General features: G+C 38.8%; 1 protein-coding gene across 3 annotated transcripts in view; it reads right to left on the minus strand.

Annotated features, from left to right (window-relative positions):
- gabbr1b (gamma-aminobutyric acid (GABA) B receptor, 1b) overlaps positions 1–19,742 on the minus strand; it is a 721,337-nt gene that overhangs the window by 318,126 nt on the left and 383,469 nt on the right. The gene's annotated exons all lie outside the window — the stretch shown is intronic.

Consider the following 19,742-nt stretch of genomic DNA (forward strand, 5'->3'; position numbering starts at 1 on the left):
TATGAATGCCAGAACCAAAGGTTTCCCAGCAAAACATTGCACTGTCTCTTCTTCCTTCTTTCCTTAAAGCTGTCATCTCTTCATCAGGTAAACAAGGTACACACACCTGGCAGTCCACTTGATCTAAAAGCAAATGTAATTCATCCCACCAGACCATCTTCTTCCTTTGCTCCATGGTTCAGTTCTGACACACTAGTGGCCAATGTAGGTGCTTTTGTGCTTCCAGCAGTGGACACAGATCACAAAGGGCACCCCGACTGGTCTGCAGCAAGTTGCGATGCACTGAGTATTCTGACATTTTTCCCTCGTGCCCAGCATTATGTTTTTCAGCATTTTGTGCTGACTGGACCAGATGGGTCTGCCTTTGCTCCCCTTATGCATCAATGAGCCATGGACATCTATGACCCTGTCACTGGTTCATTGGTTGTCCTTCCTTGGACCACTTTTGGTAAATACTAACTACTGCATACTGGGGACTTCCCACAAGGCTTGCCAATTTGGAGTTGCTCTGACCTAGTCGTCTAGCCATCACAATTTGACCTTTGTCAAAGTTGCTCATATCCTTAGGCTTATCCACTTTACCTGCTTTCAACACATCACCTTCAAGAACCAACTGTTCACTTTCTGCCTAATGTATCCCACTCCATGACAAGTGCCATTGTAACCAAATAATAAATGTTATTCCCTTCACCTGGTAGAGATTTGAATGTTGTGGCTGATCAGTGCATATCAGAACTTGTGACCCTCATTTGGGGTTGATTTATGCATTACACCTGATTCTGCAAGGTTAGGTGCAATCTTGTTTTGCATCCTTTTTTATACTCTGTTAGATTAAATATATCAAATAAATGGATAGTAAAAAGAATGTGACTATTTACCTGAGCATTCTAGGATTATATTAAGGGAGACTCAGGGGTAGTGTGGTGTTGGATAAATGAGAGGTAACCTGTCTGTCTGTTTTCTGCACTGTCTTCCAGCAACAATGACCCACATCTGACCACTGCATCCTAGCACACCTACTGTACAGTACATATAAAAGGACCTCCACTACTTCAAGCATACTTTCTTTTTACTGGACGGAAGCATCTGCAAATAACCTTAGTAATCTGTTCATCAGGCAACAGTGCACCTGTGGTGAGCTAGCCGAAATAAATGAGATTTCCATCTTGTAAAACAAAACTGTTGATTTTTGCTTTTACTGATCCTGACTTTTTACTGTGCTGATGTCTGATAATTAGTAGAAAATGTAACTATCTCTGTTATATTATGCGTTTAAGTGCAAGGGGTACTTCCAAGTCATGCATATTGTTACACACACACATTTGGAAGAAAGCTTTAGGGTTTATTTGTTGGTAATTCTGTTTGGAGCAACAGGTCGGTGCTGTCAATAACTCCCTCTACTGTCCTTCTATCCTTAGACCAGCAAATCAATGGCATGTGAAAAAATAACATCACTTCTAAGGAGGCCTTAAATAGACTGTCACCACAACAGCATGGCAGTCAATGGACTTGTTTCTGCAGATGTTGCTACTTAAGGATAACTGCTTTTTGTTTTTTTCAGTTTTGACATTTTTTCACCATTTTTACAGAGTTTGCCATTTGGTGTTGAAACTCTTCATCTGTGTATGCTTCTTATATTTACAACTAGCCATCTCCCGCGGCTCCACCCGCATTGTAGTGAAACACAGAAAACTTTAAAAATCAATAAACAAAAAGGTATTGCTAGCTAAGCAGAGGCAAGGTAAACTCCAAAACACAGAGGTAGACCGACACCCCACTCCTGACGTCACGCTTCCCCCTCCCCTCAGTCCATAGCCTCTGCAAGCGAACTAAGATTATTAGCGTGATGAGAGAAGTTGCAAAATCAACCATAATGTTCAAGCAAATTCTAGAAAAAAAACCAGATCTAAACCCATTAAATAGTTCTCTCGTTCGCTAGCTAAATGTATGTAACACACACCCCAAGACTGGCGCGTGAGTTAGGAGGGCCCCGCCCTCCTCCCTTCAGTCCGCTGCATCTCTCTCGGATTCACACAAATAAATCGGTACCACAAGCAAACAATGAGAGTTAGCGCAGTGAGAGAAGTCGCAAAATCAACCAGAATGTTCAAGCAAATTATAGAAAAAATCCGTTAAATAGTTCTCTTGTGAAAAGCAGACAGACATACAGACAGACAGACAGACAGACGTTGGTTTTCACATATATTGACATACTGTATATACAGAATCCTGGTGCTATTGGCTCCCATTTATAATTTCAGAAGTATGAGCTAAAGAACCTGATTTTAGTTTTATCTTGGATAATATGTTTCTAAGTTACATAAGCACACCTCTCACAATATCCTCCTGAGTTTTTTGGCAAAAGCATATGAGCTCTGAATACAACTTCTGGAGACAAGAAATTTAATTGTTACAAGGGCAAAGCTGTCTTGAAGACAGGATGCCCACATCATAACTAGATTAGCTTTAAAACATGAGCAAAAAAACTGATCAAAGAAGGAAAAGGCAGGAGGGGCAAAAGTCAATCCAAGAATGCTCTGACTTGCTGCTAACACTTCAAGCAATGCAAGAAATAGGCCACCTGAGAAAGACTAAACATCTACCAGTATCAGGTTGTATATGTATTCACACACAATTATAATAACTACAAATTAATATGTAACTTTTAATCCTGCTTGTTCAGTTGCTCTGTCTTGTGTCAAGCGCGTGTGTATGGACGACAGTTTAAAGGCTTGGGTGATGGTAATTCTCCACCAAGCCAAGGGTTGACACTGTGTAAAAACAGTATCTCTTTTCCTCCCTCTACAGAAAGGAAGACTGACAGCTCTCCCTCTTTGACATCACTTCCAGTATCATCCCGCCTGGACCCACCTCTTCTTCCCAGAATTCCTCATAGCTGGAACAGCCGCCATCTTAGTCATCCTAAGAGCATGAAAGTTGAAGGAAGACTCGTTTTTGTGTATACATGTGTTTCTATTTGAATTTCAACTTTCGCTTTGATGCAGCCTTTAAAGGTATGCTGGAAAAAATAGGTGCCCCAACACTTTGACATTGCCTTGTGTTACACTTGTTACTTGAGGTTATAGGTGTAACAGAAAGTGAGGAGTGTTGAGGTTAAGTGCCTGACAGTAAGAGTATGGGGCCTGAGGCATTCTGTTAAGGTCTACATAATAAGGAGTTTAAAGGGGAGAATAGGGTCATCCTATGATCCTCCCACCTACTATGAAGTATACTACTTAAGGATCCAAAATAAAGCTTCATTAAACTTTCTTTAAATGTGCACTGTCGCAAGAGTCATCTTTTTTTTTACTTTTCAATGAAACTGAATTTTGAGAATGTTTGGTATCTCTTCTGTGGATTATTTAACATCCTTGGCGTTAGCCCTGAGCTTCTCTCAGGCTTGGAATTCTATGTACGAACGAATAATCCTGAGCAGGAGTTGGGTTAGCTGATTTTGATGAGATATGAAGCGTTAAGTCCGAATGACACTTGTATCAGTATTCGGTTTGGATGAAATAATAATTTACTGCAAAACAAATTTTAAAAATTAAATTATTTTTTATGCATTTTGCCTTTCTATGGTAACTCATCAGTATTCATGAGTGAGGTGATCCTTCAAACAAAACACAATGGTGTGTTAATGAAAAGGTGTAAAGCCAGTTTTAGAACAAACTGAAACTGACCGCTTACTTGAATCAAGCAATAGTGATGACAATGATATGGATAGTAAAACTGATGCATATGGCACTGTACGATTGAGCCATCATTATATGCCTTGGTTCACCATGGTGCAACTAGTTTCATGGCAAAAAAGGCAAAATGACTATGATCAAGTCAAAGGACAAGAAAGATGAGCCCCATAAGCACTGTTCACAATTCAGCAACTGTCAATGATCATTCAAGGGAAATGTGGAAGTCAGTAAGCCCTTTGATGTGGTAGCCTACGATAATACAAGGTGTGTAGCACTTATGCAGATCAAGCACCCTTATGTGCAAGCAACAGAACAAGCATTATGAGTAAAGTGCACAAAGAAACACACTTTTATTGCCGTGATTGGCACATCAGGCTGTGCGTTGGTGACTGTTTCAAAACATGACATACAAAGGATGTGTACTAAATCTGCATTAGTGCAGCAGTGCACACCTTTCCTACTGTACTAGTGTTGACATTTTAGTATTTACATGCTTCTGTACAAATAATACAATTTTTTTGTTGAAAAACATAAAGCTAAGGCAGGTACAGTTCTTGTAGATTACAAAATATTCCTTATCTATCAGCTATAGTCCCACAGCAAACTGGTAACATGTAATAAATGGCTGAAGAAGGACTGCTTTCATCATTTTTATTTTCCCCTTCTTTTCTGCAGGTTACTTTACTCTCACCTGTCATGCAGAGTGTTTTATTTTTTACTAAAGGAAGTCATCACTACCTGATTAACATTAACGTTCAATGATTCACTCCATCTTTTGCATCATTACAAGGAGCTTTTATATGAACTTCATGGATAGATTATATATTTCAGTATCATTCAGGAATGCTGTTTGAAAAAAAACCAATAACATCTGGAAGTCTGGAGCCAAACTCTTCTTGAAATATTACCCATCAGGTAACTTCAACAGATCATCCAAGACTAGACCATTTTCTATATGAGAAACTTTTTTGGAGTTAAAAAAATTGTATGTGTTCTTCTTAATTAAAAAGCAACTTAAGATATCTTTATAATAATTTTTGTGTTTGTGAAATCAATGACAAAATGGACCCATATACTGTAGTCAGACTTTCAGGGACTCAGTTTTCTACAGAAACTTAAAAAATGAAAACTTTGTTTTTGGCAAATTAAGAGTCAGGCTTCAACAATTATAGAAATGTTAAAAATAGTTAAGATGGACTTCATTGCCCATTTACTTAAATTTGACAGAACTCTTACATCCATTACACTTATCCTAAGTCACATCTTATATATAAATGTCTACATGTGAAGTGAGAGGTGGAGTCGAGGTAAGGGCTCCGCCTCCGAGGAAACAGAAAACTCGCTTAGCTGCTAATAACACAAGCGAGGCCAGCATGTCAGCAAAATGAAACCTCAGAAGAAAGACAAAGTCGCTTAGCCACTAACATCAGCAAAACGGTATCCCTTTTACTTTTCTTCACACCGCTAATGCACAAGCGATACAAGCACATCGACAAAACAAATCCTTCTAGGAGAGTGATGTCCAGAGTAGTTCCTTTCAATTACCTGACATCTCTACATTTCTATTTTTTTCTGACGATTTCAATAGTTTCTAGGACCCTGGGCTTTTTACAGCACGGGCTTTCACAGATAGTTATTTATAAACCCTGTTTAGACATTTTAATATAATCTGCTTTTGAAAAGCACAAATGTTCCTGGAAGCTGCACACCTTTTAATTTCATTTAATTTCTGTTTATGCATTACTTGTATTTGTCTTTCGGCACACTCAGAATGTTCAAGAAACTTTGAAAACCTTTATAAACTTTAAGGCACTGTCCAGAGACAGTGCTGAAATGTTCTATTATTTAGCATAGTGTTCATTCAGTTTATGATGGCTTTATATCCATTACTTGTGACTGCTCAGTCATTACTAGATGGAATTTCAAGTATAGCTAAAGGCATTTTTATTCCTCTCTACAGTGTCTTTTTATTCATTATTTAAATATTTGATTTTCAAACACTGGTAAAGCACAGTTTTTCACGTTTCACTTTTTTCTCAGTTCAAAATGTACAATAAATAACATAAAAAATGTAGAAAAATTCTTTAGATTCAAAATAGACCATACTAAGGAGCACTTTTACACTGATTGCATTACTTTGAACTGGCATTGCTTAGCCAAGCACCATTTAAAAACCTGCAAGCTGAGGCAAGGAGTCTACTAACAGAATTGAAAATTTTAAAAATATATCTTAACATTTAATTTTGAGAATGCAATTCTGGGAAAAGTCTTTATGGCAATAAATTACCTTTAACAAGCATCAGTTGAAATAAGCAACTCACTTGAGCTAATTAAGAGCTCTGTAGGATACCTAATAGGCAAGTGCTCAGAAAAACTTGCAGAATTGTTTCTTGGTAAGAGTAAAATGCCACACATCAATCGGATTCTATGGAGAAGAAAAAGTGGACTGCTTTTTATTAAGACACATTGTCATTTTATATACATATAAAGTGGCATTAAGGTGTCACGGATAGTATTGACATCACAGCACTTGAATGCTGGTGTGACTGTTGGTTGGAATACTATCTCTGAAGAGTCTACATGTTCTTGATGTGCTCATATGGCTTTGCTGTTTGGAGTAGTGTTGTGGTGTGAACTATTGGATACAACTTGATAAATATTTGGTATGTCTTTATTTTAGACAAAGCAATGTAATATTAGTGCTATATCATTGATAAGAACAACAATTGTTTGCTGTTTAACTAACCCTCCTCCCTTTTAGGACTGAGTCAGGATAATGAATAATGTTATGACAGGGTCAAGGGAAGTGCCTAAAATCAGTATGGCAAGTGATTCTCTGCAGGACTCTCTCAATCAACCCCCACAGGAAAGCCGCTGGCAAACATCAGCTCAACAAATGGTTTTGGGGGCAGGTGTGAAAGGTATTGTCTAAACACAACCCCATTGGTCTGAAGTGATGCTGTTTGGGATTGGTTTGAATCAGAGGCCATTCTGTGGCATAACGCCCTATTGGTGTAAGGATATGGATAAAGAATGTATAAATTTGATTGCTTTACCCCTCCCTCTCTCTCTCACACCATCATGATGAAGGAACATCTCACACGCCATGGACTGAAAAGAAAACCACACTAAGAAGCACAACTTGGCAGCCATATTGAGACAGGCATGTGGCCTGTTCTGAAGAAAGCTGAGTTAAAATGATGACTTAACTAGAGACATTTTAAGTAACTAACAAGTCTATGTGCCGCCTGAAATTACACATCAGCATTTATCACGTTGTATGGTTGCCAATATTCAAATGTGCTTTGCTTATTTTATGAATATTATCAATAATACATTATTTATGTTGTAACCTAACTCCTGCTTGTCTTCTACTCTATGTACTTAGCTGAGGTTATAGATGTAGTAGGGAAGGTGGGGAGAAGTTATAAAGTACAATATCTTATAAACAGTTGTAAGTCTATGGGATTTAAGGCATTCTGACAAAGGCTACACATTACAGAATACAAAACGGAAAAGTAGAGTAATATAGAACTCTACCAAGACAAAACAGGTACAATTCTCTTAAATTGACTGGTCTATTTACAATATGTTTACACAAATATGGTGAGAATATACTGTGACTTTGATGTGCATTATGAACATACAGTTGCTGTTTAATGAATTAATCCTTTCTTTTGAGTAACTCAAGTGTCTAGATAGAAATTAAAGTCCACAGTACAGAAATCCCTGCTTAAGACATGAGTTTATTATGGGATAAACTCAACCAGAGCCAGCATGTGTATTTAAAATATCTAAATTTAGGGCTGTGTGTGCTCTGTCATTGTCCTTACTATTATCTGCTCATAGTTCAAGAAGACTGCTTCTGAATCCTGGCCTTGTCCTTGTTTGCCTAGAGTTGGCATGTACAGTATGTTGTATGTGTTTTGAAAGTTGTAGTTAAATTTACTCAGTATACAGTAAGTGAGTGTTACGTTGGCTGTAACTGCATCTTGTGGAAAACCGGCACCATATCCACATTCAGCTCTTTTATGCACTTAAGATAACTGAGTTAGACTCTCAAAGACTATGAAGTAAATTAAGAAAATTTGGGAAACAGAATTTGATGAAAAACTAATGAAAATCAAAATGCATTGAGCTGAAGAAAACTGATTTTTTTTTGGTTTGTCCCATTCTAGGGCAAAACATAGAAGATCTCAAAGTTGTTCTGTCACCAGATTTAAGCAAGAATACACTAAGATCCTCTACTATTGTTGTTTTAGGACAGATGCATTTTATTTTAGGAATACTACTTGTATCAAGACATGAAAAATCTGAAGATTGTTGTTTTTTGCTTCAAAGTAACAAAGTGTGACAGTATCCAGGTTCATTTAGTGTCCCTTTATCTTATTTAGTGAGTCTTGAATTCAACAATAGTTCATTTACTTTATATTTACCGAACGCAGCTTATCCTCCCTGATTCATTTTTAGGGCGGCTATCCTACTTGAAGGCATTCAGCGAAGGATGATATCTGCTCACATACATCCAAAAATATCTACAGTGTATGGTTTCATGTATCAGAAACTCTATGTATCCACAGCAACATCTACTTAAGTTTTCATCAATGTAAGACTATGGCCAATGACTAATGCATGCTGTGGATTTCCAAAGATTCAAAATCCCTTTACCAGAGCTGTATCCTTGACCCACGGCCAAGTTCCCTATGAAAAAAACAGAAATTTGACGTGTGCACTTTCACTGGTTTCCTCCCAGGTGTCCACAGATTTGTATGATTCCCAAAAGCATCATTTTGATGCTCATGAAATCGCTGCACTTGCTGTCACAACCCCTGAGGTGAATCTCAATGTTAGATTTAGCTTGTGTGCATACATTACAGCAGGCAGTAGAAACTGTGCCGACAGTATGGCAGACAGCCCTTGGCATCTGTCCCACAAGTCTACAGGCCCATCATCTGCATTGTGTGTACTTTATCTTACATCAACACAGTATTCATTTTTTCTGTAACTTTCTTCAGTTGCCTTACAAATGACTCTCAGCTTGAGCCAGCAATCCATCATTACCTTTTAAATATTCCTTGAGACAGTCTTAAATATTTTAGATCAACTGATCAACTGAGTCATCAGCTTGGGTTGATGGCTCTACTGTGAGTCAACTCATAAATAATTTTTAATTAATTTTACTCTTTATTTTGAAGTCTGCAATTCATTTTGATTTGTATGATCTGTTCAAATATAAACCAACAAATCATATTTTCCCTACAAAAAGAATAGAGCTTTTGACTTCACAGGAAGCACTAATTTCCTACACTATGATAATTAATATCCTTTGCACTCGGTGCCTCAGTAATAATAATGTTAATTACAATACAGCTCAGTGCACTGTTGCAGCATAAATGTATAAATATGCCCGCTACTGCTGGCTGCCACCACTCTCAAAGGGACAATTTTAAATTTATGGGTCAGATTATAACAATTGCTCAAGGCTATCCAAGGGGAACTGAAGGAGAACAAATAAAAATTTATTTCCTGTAAATGATGACAGTGGTATTAGTGCAGTTAAAAATAATGTTAATTAAACGTGTAATTTTACAGTGGGAAGTATGGTATTGCAGTGCTTAGTGCTTCTGTCAAATGCTGTGCTTCAAAGTCAGGGGATCTAACTGTGGCTCAGATCACCATCTGTATGAAGTTGTCATGTTGTCCCATTGGGTTTTTCCACACGTTGTCTGGATGTATCCCATATCTTAAAGATGTGTGTGTTTGTGTAATTGGCAAGTCAGAGAGTAAGTGGTTATATCTGGCAACATATTGGTGCCACATTCAAAGCTGCTTTCTGACTTGTGCCTGATGCTTTATTAGTAGACAAAGGCCCTAGTGATTTTGAGTTGGAGTTAGCAGTTTGGTTGAATAGATGAGCAAATTTATAGCTTTAAATACATCTTCTTATATAATACGCTACCGTTTGCTCAGAAATCATTTGACATATTGACCTGAAATTTGGTACACATATACTATGTGACATTTACTATCCACTTTCGGGGTGATGATTGACCTCCAAGGTTATTCTTCTTTTTATTTTTATTTCATTTTATTATAGAATAAACTCTCGGCAACAGCCAGCAGGGTGGTCATGCGTCCCATGCGTACGGGAGGCATTCTCATTCCCTACCACCTTCGTCGTCAATTCCCCTACCTCTTCATATCTTAAATCATTCTTGAGGCAGATTGAAGACTTAAGTGCCAGCTTAAGTGAAAAATTAAGGAAAACGCACTAAGTAATTGCAACACAAACACTGACTTAATCAGTTTTAACATGAAAAGAAGAGAAGAAGCCTGCCGCTAGGGGAGAGAAAAAATGAGCTACTCAGGAAGCAGCAAATGCATCAACCTCTGAGCAAATGAATGCTAAACTTACAGAGAAAGAGGATGAAAACTAATGAATGCTCAAGTCAAGTGTATTCACTGCATGTTATCGTGCAGTGTGCCGTTACTGGTTTTAATATATTTTTCTCAAGCCCATGATCCTGCACTGTAAATCAAGTTTATTTCAAATTGGATGGATGGATCAAGCTTTCTCTCAGATTATGGAGAAGTTCATAAACATTTCACAAATTCCAGAAAGTCTAATGGATGACACAGGTATGGGGCAAGCATTTAACTTTTAATAAATCAGATTCCAGACTGTATCTTAGTCTAGTTGTTAAAATGCATTTGAGCAATAGTGTTGGAACCTCAGATCCACTTAATCTAATTCACTGTGGGAGCAGATTCAAGTACAAAGCAGGGACAAGTTCTGGAAAGGTCTGCAGTTCATCACAGAGACAAAAACAGAAAAAATCTATTTAAAATTGATTACCATTTGATGACAGTCAGTAAAGCATTATCCTGACCAAACATTTCGCATTATATTTACAAAATTTGGAAAAAAATCTCCCAAGTAACGCTATCTTGAGCTACTCTGCTTGTAGGGCCTGCAGTCCAGTGTACTTTCTGTAATACAAGTAAAGGGCTGTGACACCCCGTGTAGTGGCATTTTGGCACCAGACCACACAGTGGGGGTCTTGTAGTGCAGGGCCAACTGGGATCAGATTTGTGAGAATTCAGACATGGAGACAGACACAAAAAGGTGGTATATCCAAACAAGAGTTGGTTTATTTACAGGTTCAACAAAATAAAAATATCTCAATCAAAAAAAATGAGCAATATATACAGTGAAGTTTCCAGTCCCCAAAATGAAAAATAAAGACAAAAATGTATATACGCAAAAATTAGTAGACTTCCTAAATGAAGAAAGGAAGTTCAGGAAAAAACTACACACAAAGTCCAAAGAATGCCAAAAATATTTACAAGGAAAAAAAACAGTGAATATACAAGAACAAAAACAAAGTGCACCAAAACCCAAAATCTATATAAATATAAATACCTCCTCCAAAATAAAGATACACTAGGAGATACCTACGTATAATATATACAAGAAATATTCAAAATAAGGCACAAGCCGCTGTTTGGTATACTAAATGAAAAAAAGCTATACCAACCACGCAAACCACACTACCGAGTCTAAAGACAACCCTTAAGAGGCAGGAAGCATCTCTTATAGTCGGGGCACAAATCTTCACCCAATCCCACAACATATTGCTCCATTTCACCAATTACGACAGACGCAGGTGGTTTCTGCGCAAGTGCTCCTTTCAACCTTTACAAGGCATGTAATAAATAGGGCTAGCGGCCTCGTGTGTGCGTGAGCGAGCACAAGCGCGAACTAGAACACTTCCTGACACATTCTATCGGAACAGTCGATACGCACTACAAAAGTATGTGTTTCCTTTGGGAATTCCCTCCTCATACTAATGCATGCATGCACATTTGTAACTAAAACGCTTCGCACCTTTCTTTGGCAAATGTCAGGACAAAAGAGACACTTGCCTTTATGACGGGGTACACGCAGCGTCCTCCAGCAGGCCTGACCTGCGTGAACCTGCCGAAGACAAAGTTAAAATGACTGCAAAAGCTCACCCTGCATTTAATGACTTAAACAGGTAAGTGCTTTAACATTTATTTTGAAAAAGTTGAATTTATCCTATTCTTAGGACTTTCTTTCCTTTAACACTAGAATTACCAGAGCCTACGAAAAAACTCGTAAATCCGTCCCACCTTAAATCGCGTCTTAAATCCGTTTGCACCTCTCCGCCAGAGTCCTTTGTCATCTAAATGTGCTGATAAACCAAAGCTACTAGCAGCCAGCTATTCCATCCCCCACCGACTTAGAATGAACTTCTCTCCTAGCTCAAGCCTTGCCTTGATTTGATTACCTGGGATTGAAGTGGAGTTTTACAGTGGAAATAATTCTAGCGTTATTTGGAATACACGCATTTTATGTGTGTTCCATTTCTATAGTAGGCTGTGCAAACACATTTTTAAAACAGAAACGTTTTTCATATTCTAATAGTAAATGACAAAATGTAGGCATAAACTATATAACGTATGAAGCCTGAAGTCCATATATCAAAGAAACACTTTCACAAAAGGTACAAATAAGAGAACACGTGCGCTTTCATTCAAAAAATTAAAAAAAAAAAAGCCGTGTTAGCAAGCCACATTGACACACTTATTACAACCGCCGCGGTGGCGTAATGGTATCAGCTCCTGACTGGGGATCAGAGGGTGGCGAGTTCGATTCCGCACGGCTCCACTTTGAGAAATGAACTGCATATATTCTTACAATTTTAGAATAACAACATAAATTTGATTTCAGTCTGTAACAGCCGGTGTAACTTATGATGCTGGTAAAGGTTAGCTTTTTTTTTTTTTTTTTAATTCACTTTTCATTCTCGCAGTCGCATTCAGAATCAATCCATACAACCCCATCTGACACAGCTGGTTTCACTTTTATTCAAGACTATAACCGAAGAATAAAGAAAGCAAGTTACAGTTGGTGGTTGATACGACAGCTTGCGTGGTGCAATGTTAAGAACTGCTGATTTCCGATCCGTGCTATATAAAATCATCACATTCAAATATTAACAGTTCCCACACACCCAAGGTCCGCCATTCCTACATTTACGACATGTGTACTTGTTGCAGTGTACACACCTCTCTGTGCTATGGTTCCTATTACAGTGAATGAGCACCTGACACTGTACTTTCTTCCCTGGGGGAAGCTGAGGTCTTAGAACGGAAGTTTGTTGACGCTGTATCATCTTTTCTTTTTCCATCGCCTTTTCCTGTAAGAAGCGATGACGAAGTTCCTCTGCAAGGTGAGCCATGAACACTCTTCTTTTCTCAGCGGACCCCGTGCATGCCTTATACAGTACGTGTGCGTTCATCGCTGCTAGGTCAAGGATGTTGTAGAACACAGCAACCGGCCACCTGCGTGTTCCTGTTCGCACTGAACAAGCACGCGCCTTCTGGTCCATGATGTCAACGCCACGCTGGGGAAAAAAGAAAGACAAATATATGTGACATTTTGGAGAAATCATTTTATCACCAGAATAGCACCAGAATACTTCGTCACACTAATATGTTTTTCATTAGCATACCTTCATGTGGTTGTAGTCTGTGACCGTGTTTGTTTTTTTTTTTTTTATCTTGCCCAATCTCCACATCATGGTGCATTGTGCTGAGAATGCAGACAGACTTCATCTTTTTGGGCACATACACTGTCAGCATGGCACTGGGAGATCTAAACACCAGCGTGGAGAATTGTTCGTGTACTGAACTGACTTTAGCTGCAGGTGGAAGTTCCCGTCGCACTTTATTCATGGTGCCAAGCAGAGTTGTATTGCGGTGCAGCAGTCTATTAGCCAGTGAAAGTGACGTGAACAAGTTGTCTGTTGTTACGGTTCTGCCTTTTTGGATTGCGGCAGATTTGGAGACAAAGTACATGTGCAATGCCACTCCTTATTTAGGAAAAGATCCCAGTCGTCCCACGGGAGAAAGACTTTCCGAGTCTGCGGTCATAAAGCTTATGGAGCCATTTCTGGACAAAGGCAGAACCGTAACAACAGACAACTTGTTCACGTCACTTTCACTGGCTAATAGACTGCTGCACCGCAATACAACTCTGCTTGGCACCATGAATAAAGTGCGATGGGAACTTTCACCTGCAGCTAAAGTCAGTTCAGTACACGAACAATTCTCCACGCTGGTGTTTAGATCTCCCAGTGCCATGCTGACAGTGTATGTGCCCAAAAAGATGAAGTCTGTCTGCATTCTCAGCACAATGCACCATGATGTGGAGATTGGGCAAGATAAAAAAAAAAAAACAAACACGGTCACAGACTACAACCACATGAAGGTATGCTAATGAAAAACATATTAGTGTGACGAAGTATTCTGGTGCTATTCTGGTGATAAAATGATTTCTCCAAAATGTCACATATATTTGTCTTTCTTTTTTCCCCAGCGTGGCGTTGACATCATGGACCAGAAGGCACGTGCTTGTTCAGTGCGAACAGGAACACGCAGGTGGCCGGTTGCTGTGTTCTACAACATCCTTGACCTAGCAGCGATGAACGCACACGTACTGTATAAGGCATGCACGGGGTCCGCTGAGAAAAGAAGAGTGTTCATGGCTCACCTTGCAGAGGAACTTTGTCGTCGCTTCTTACAGGAAAAGGTGATGGAAAAAGAAAAGATGATACAGCGTCAACAAACTTCCGTTCTAAGACCTCAGCTTCCCCCAGGGAAGAAAGTACAGTGTCAGGTGCTCATTCACTGTAATAGGAACCATAGCACAGAGAGGTGTGTACACTGCAACAAGTACACATGTCGTAAATGTAGGAATGGCGGACCTTGGGTGTGTGGGAACTGTTAATATTTGAATGTGATGATTTTATATAGCACGGATCGGAAATCAGCAGTTCTTAACATTGCACCACGCAAGCTGTCGTATCAACCACCAACTGTAACTTGCTTTCTTTATTCTTCGGTTATAGTCTTGAATAAAAGTGAAACCAGCTGTGTCAGATGGGGTTGTATGGATTGATTCTGAATGCGACTGCGAGAATGAAAAGTGAATTAAAAAAAAAAAAAAAAAAAAAGCTAACCTTTACCAGTATCATAAGTTACACCGGCTGTTACAGACTGAAATCAAATTTATGTTGTTATTCTAAAATTGTAAGAATAAATGCAGTTCATTTCTCGAAGTGGAGCCATGCGGGATCAAACTCGCCACCCCCTGATCCCCAGTCAGGAGCTGATACCATTACGCCACCGCGGCAGTTGTAGTAAGTGTGTCAATGTGGCATGCTAACGCGGCTTTTTTTTTTTTTATTTTTTTGAATGAAAGCGCACGTGTTCTCTTATTTGTACCTTTTGTGAAAGTGTTTCTTTGATATATGGACTTCAGGCTTCATACGTTATATAGTTTATGCCTACATTTTGTCATTTTACTATTAGAATATGAAAAACGTTTCTGTTTTAAAAATGTGTTTGCACAGCCTACTATAGAAATGGAACACACATGAAATGCGTGTATTCCAAATAACGCTAGAATTATTTCCACTGTAAAACTCCACTTCAATCCCAGGTAATCAAATCAAGGCAAGGCTTGAGCTAGGAGAGATGTTCATTCTAAGTCGGTGGGGGATGGAATAGCTGGCTGCTAGTAGCTTTGGTTTATCAGCACATTTAGATGACAAAGGACTCTGGCGGAGAGGTGCAAACGGATTTAAGATGCGATTTAAGGTGGGACGGATTTACGAGTTTTTTCGTAGGCTCTGGTAATTCTAGTGTTAAAGTGGTAATGCTGGTAGGCAGACTACCACAAGGGTATGTCACATTAGACAATTTTCCAGCAATTTCTAGTCATAGACTTCATTTACATAATCTTAACGAGTCGGAAGCAGTTGTCGGCCTGCTTCTGTAAAGATGATTGTGTAATGTGACATGCCCTTTGATTCACTCCAAATAGTTTATGACTCACTCTGACAAAATGAAATGGCTTTGTTTTATCTTTAGTCATTGGGCGAGAGAGCTGATAACCAATGAATGTTCATCACAAAGCACCATGGATATAATGCAGAGATGAGTTTATCTGTCTATTGTCTTGTGTTTCATTTACCATGACAGAATGAAAAAAAGGGCAAAGATTGCAGCTGAACTCACCCTCCCTGTTAATCCTTAATGTCAGCTCAATCAGGCAGCATGCTATTGGCTGTCAGAAAAATGTGTGGACACAATTGTGCTAGAAGGTCGACCGACAGTCGCTAAATGTGATTCTGAACTGACATTGTCCGGAGACAAGATCTTCAACTGAAGTCGGCAAATTTGACATAGATATCGCGTAATATGCTATTAGCTCAAGCACTATATTTTCCACTGACCTGATTGAATATGCATTGGACATCACTGCTATTGGCCTCCCAGAACAAATACAAATTGTACAAATGAAAGGCTACCCAGGCATGCAGTGTAAAGAATTAGAAGTATGTTAAATGAAAAACGCTATCAATAGAGCATTAGCTAACATTGTCACTCTTCAAAAGTGACAGGGCTTGCACTGACATACAGCTCACTGCATGCATGCTTTAGGGCACTGAGAATCTTAATATTATTTCTTAGTGATGTGTGGCTGGTGATCATATGCAAATTCCAATGACAGCTTTTAAATGAGATTTTACTGAAAGATGAAAAGTCTCCTTCACTAGCAACATGACGCTAAAAATTGAAGACTCATTTCAAAAAGACATGAAAAGGGACACCGAGCTCTTTGTGTGGACTACCCATGAAGCAGCCCTGATAGGTCATATTTTTGTAGTAAGCTTTGGCTTGTAATAAATGATAGAAGAGGAGCAGAGTAGTTACGTGAAAAAAAACACAGGATTTTTGTCTCTGACTGCAGCTTTTTGATCTCCCAGAGGATGTAATTATGAAACTATTCAATCTGTGTATCAGACTGATTTTACAGTACAGTAGCTGTTAACAGGATGCATCAAGTTTTTAGTCTTTTTCATCCTACTGAACTTTCACTGAACCATTTGTCTCTTCAATCCAGGAATTAATGAGCTGTCATATTTGGATTTCTAGCACATGTAGAAAAATAAGAATATGTTTAAAAATCCAGCCTAGACAGAAGAATGAACAAAGTATATGTGATGCCTTTCCATCTGCACCCTACGTCTGTGAGTGGATTTGAAAATGAACACATCTTTACAGAGTGCATGCCACCCCAAAGTACCTTACAAGCTATAAGACAATTGTTTAAGCAGCTTTTCATAACTGGAATATGAGTGAGTTCAGGGTCTTTCACAACAATCAGTAACCTCGTAGAGTTTTAAAGTCAATGACTCAACCTCTCACCCAGGCTACCTTCAACATGTCGAACTGAATGGTATGGAATGGCAGTTGATTTAAGGAATTAGAATGAGGAGGCAGAACGAAGTTGGAAAAAAGAAGCCAAAATTGTAGCCAAGAGTCAAAGGCCCACAATGTGAAACAACAATCGTGGTCAAGAAACAGAATGAAAGGGCCAGTAACCAAATGTCATGTAGTCAGGGCCAAGACAAAAGACAGAAATCATAGTCAGATTTAAACAGAATCTGTAATCAGATGGAATTAATAAAAATAATGCTAGAGTTTTAGGTTGAATCCACAAATCCGGACAAAGCAGGAAGTCCAATGGGCTGATCTTTATACCCCTTGACCTATAATGTTACACTATCCATGACCCTTTACGTCACCCTAAGCAAACATCAACACTATACTTCTAAAATGATACTCCCACTGATTGGGACAACTTAAAGTGTGTAGGTTAAAGGAAATAAAAATTCTCTGCCACCTTTTTGATAAGAAAAGTCTTGTGCTCTTTCCTGTCATAAAATGAGTGATAGTAGTGCCAAGAATTTTAACTGACTACACCGTATTAGTTCTGCCTATCAGTTTATTGACACTGCCACCATTTATAACCAGGGGAGTAAGAGATGAGGAGTGCCTCCTAACATCCACAACTATTTACACTATATTCAAGTTGAGATTGCTATGATTGGTCCGAATGAACAGCCAATCCACCTTCCTCCCTCATATAGTGTACCTTGTCCACAGCTGTGATCTGGCCATTCAGCAAACTTCACCAGTTTTACAGATGGGTCACTGGAAGTGTTGACTTTGGTATATAGAAGTAGAAAAAGGCAGGATACAGAACATAGTCCTGAGTGAACCTCGCTCAAAAGGTCAGGAGCCCTGACTGATATTTGCCCAGCCTCACTGTCTGATGTATGTTTCTTTAGAAAGTCAGACAGTCTTGGCATTAACAGCTGAATAATTTACGTGCTACATGATGTAATGGAGAGCCATGTTTGCAGCATCCTCAACTGACCTGTTGGCACAGTAAGTAAACTGTAGAGGGTCAAGGAGAGAATCTGAGACTCATTTGAGATGCTGGAGAATGAGACATCCAAATGTTTTCAATATTACAGAGGTTACTGCCACTGGCCTGTAATCATTTAGACCTTAAATATTTTGCTTCTTGGTCACAGGCATGCTTATGGATTATTTGATACAGGCATGGACTTTGCATTGAGCCAAAGACTGCATGAAAATATCTGTAAATACATTTGCAAACTAACCACCACAGTGTCTTAATGTGAAGGGAGAAATATGGTCTGGACCAGCAGCCTTACAACATTTCTGTTTCTGAGTAAATCAACTTGATACTCACAATTGAGGAGGGGGAAGAAGAGTTTAGCTGTAAGAGAGATAAGCTAGAAGTCCTAAATATTGGAGGGGTATGTCTTAAATCTGCAGTATAAACTATTCAGCTGATCAGACAAAGATAGATTAGTTAGTGGTGAGGGAAGGCGGGGCTGGGGGTGGATATTTGGCTCATTTTTGTAACCAGTAGTCATTTGTCAAGCATTCCAGACACAGCAGTAGTCACTGATGGAGAAATTTCTGGCATAACCTCACAATTTTTGGTGGCATTCGTAACTGCCTTGTATAGTTGATATTTAGCTTCTTTGTAAACTGTCTTATCTCCACTTTTGTAAACTTCTTTGTAAGCTGTTCATAACTTTTTAAGCTCTTTAGAAAATTGATGTTTGTCATTATTGTCTTTGATTATTGTTTTTGTTAGCATAGAGTTTTCCTGACAAAACATACATAAGATATAACTGTGTTTATATATTTAAGTAGTCCAAAACAGGTTTCAACCCCCCAAATAGTTGAGTGTAGGGAATTGTGTGGTCTCTACAGTAGGATTGCGTGGTGTACAGGTATTGGAATATCACTGAAAAACTCAAATTTTACCATACCATAAACGTCAGCTTTCCTACCAACACCAACCTACACATACACCACTACTACCACCCACCTTCCCTTGACACTTATGCAGTTGTGTAAAAACTTTCAGTTTCTTAGACCATTTTCTTAGTACCATTTTGTAGATACTGCTCCCAGTTAAGTTTAGGGCAGTTTTAAAAATCCTCCTTTAAATACAGAAACACTTAAGATGGCCAAGGCCCTGCCTACTTATCTGAACTTATCAATACTTGGAAACCAGACCTCACCTTAACATCTCAAGATGTTGCTCTGCTTATGATTCAAAGGATTAACAAACAACAGCAGAAGGTTGGGCCCTGGTAGGGTCTGCCTGCTTATATAAGACATGTACCTTCAGTTTTAGCTTTTAAATCCCAGCTGAAGTCTCACTACTTCATTTTAGCATACCCTGAGTAGAGCTACTGATTAACTGCATCCTTTTGTTAGTCATTAGTACTAAAACTTAAGTACAGTAATCCCTCCTCCATCGCAGGGGTTGCGTTCCAGAGCCACCCGCGAAATAAGAAAATCCGCGAAGTAGAAACCATATGTTTATATGGTTATTTTTATATTGTCATGCTTGGGTCACAGATTTGCGCAGAAACACAGGAGGTTGTAGAGAGACAGGAACGTTATTCAAACACTGCAAACAAACATTTGTCTCTTTTTCAAAAGTTTAAACTGTGCTCCATGACAAGACAGAGATGACAGTTCTGTCTCACAATTAAAAGAATGCAAACATATCTTCCTCTTCAAAGGAGTGCGTGTCAGGAGCACAGAATGTCACATAGA

The sequence above is a fragment of the Erpetoichthys calabaricus genome, chromosome 1 (assembly GCF_900747795.2).
Source record: "Erpetoichthys calabaricus chromosome 1, fErpCal1.3, whole genome shotgun sequence".
Lineage (NCBI taxonomy): Eukaryota > Metazoa > Chordata > Cladistia > Polypteriformes > Polypteridae > Erpetoichthys > Erpetoichthys calabaricus.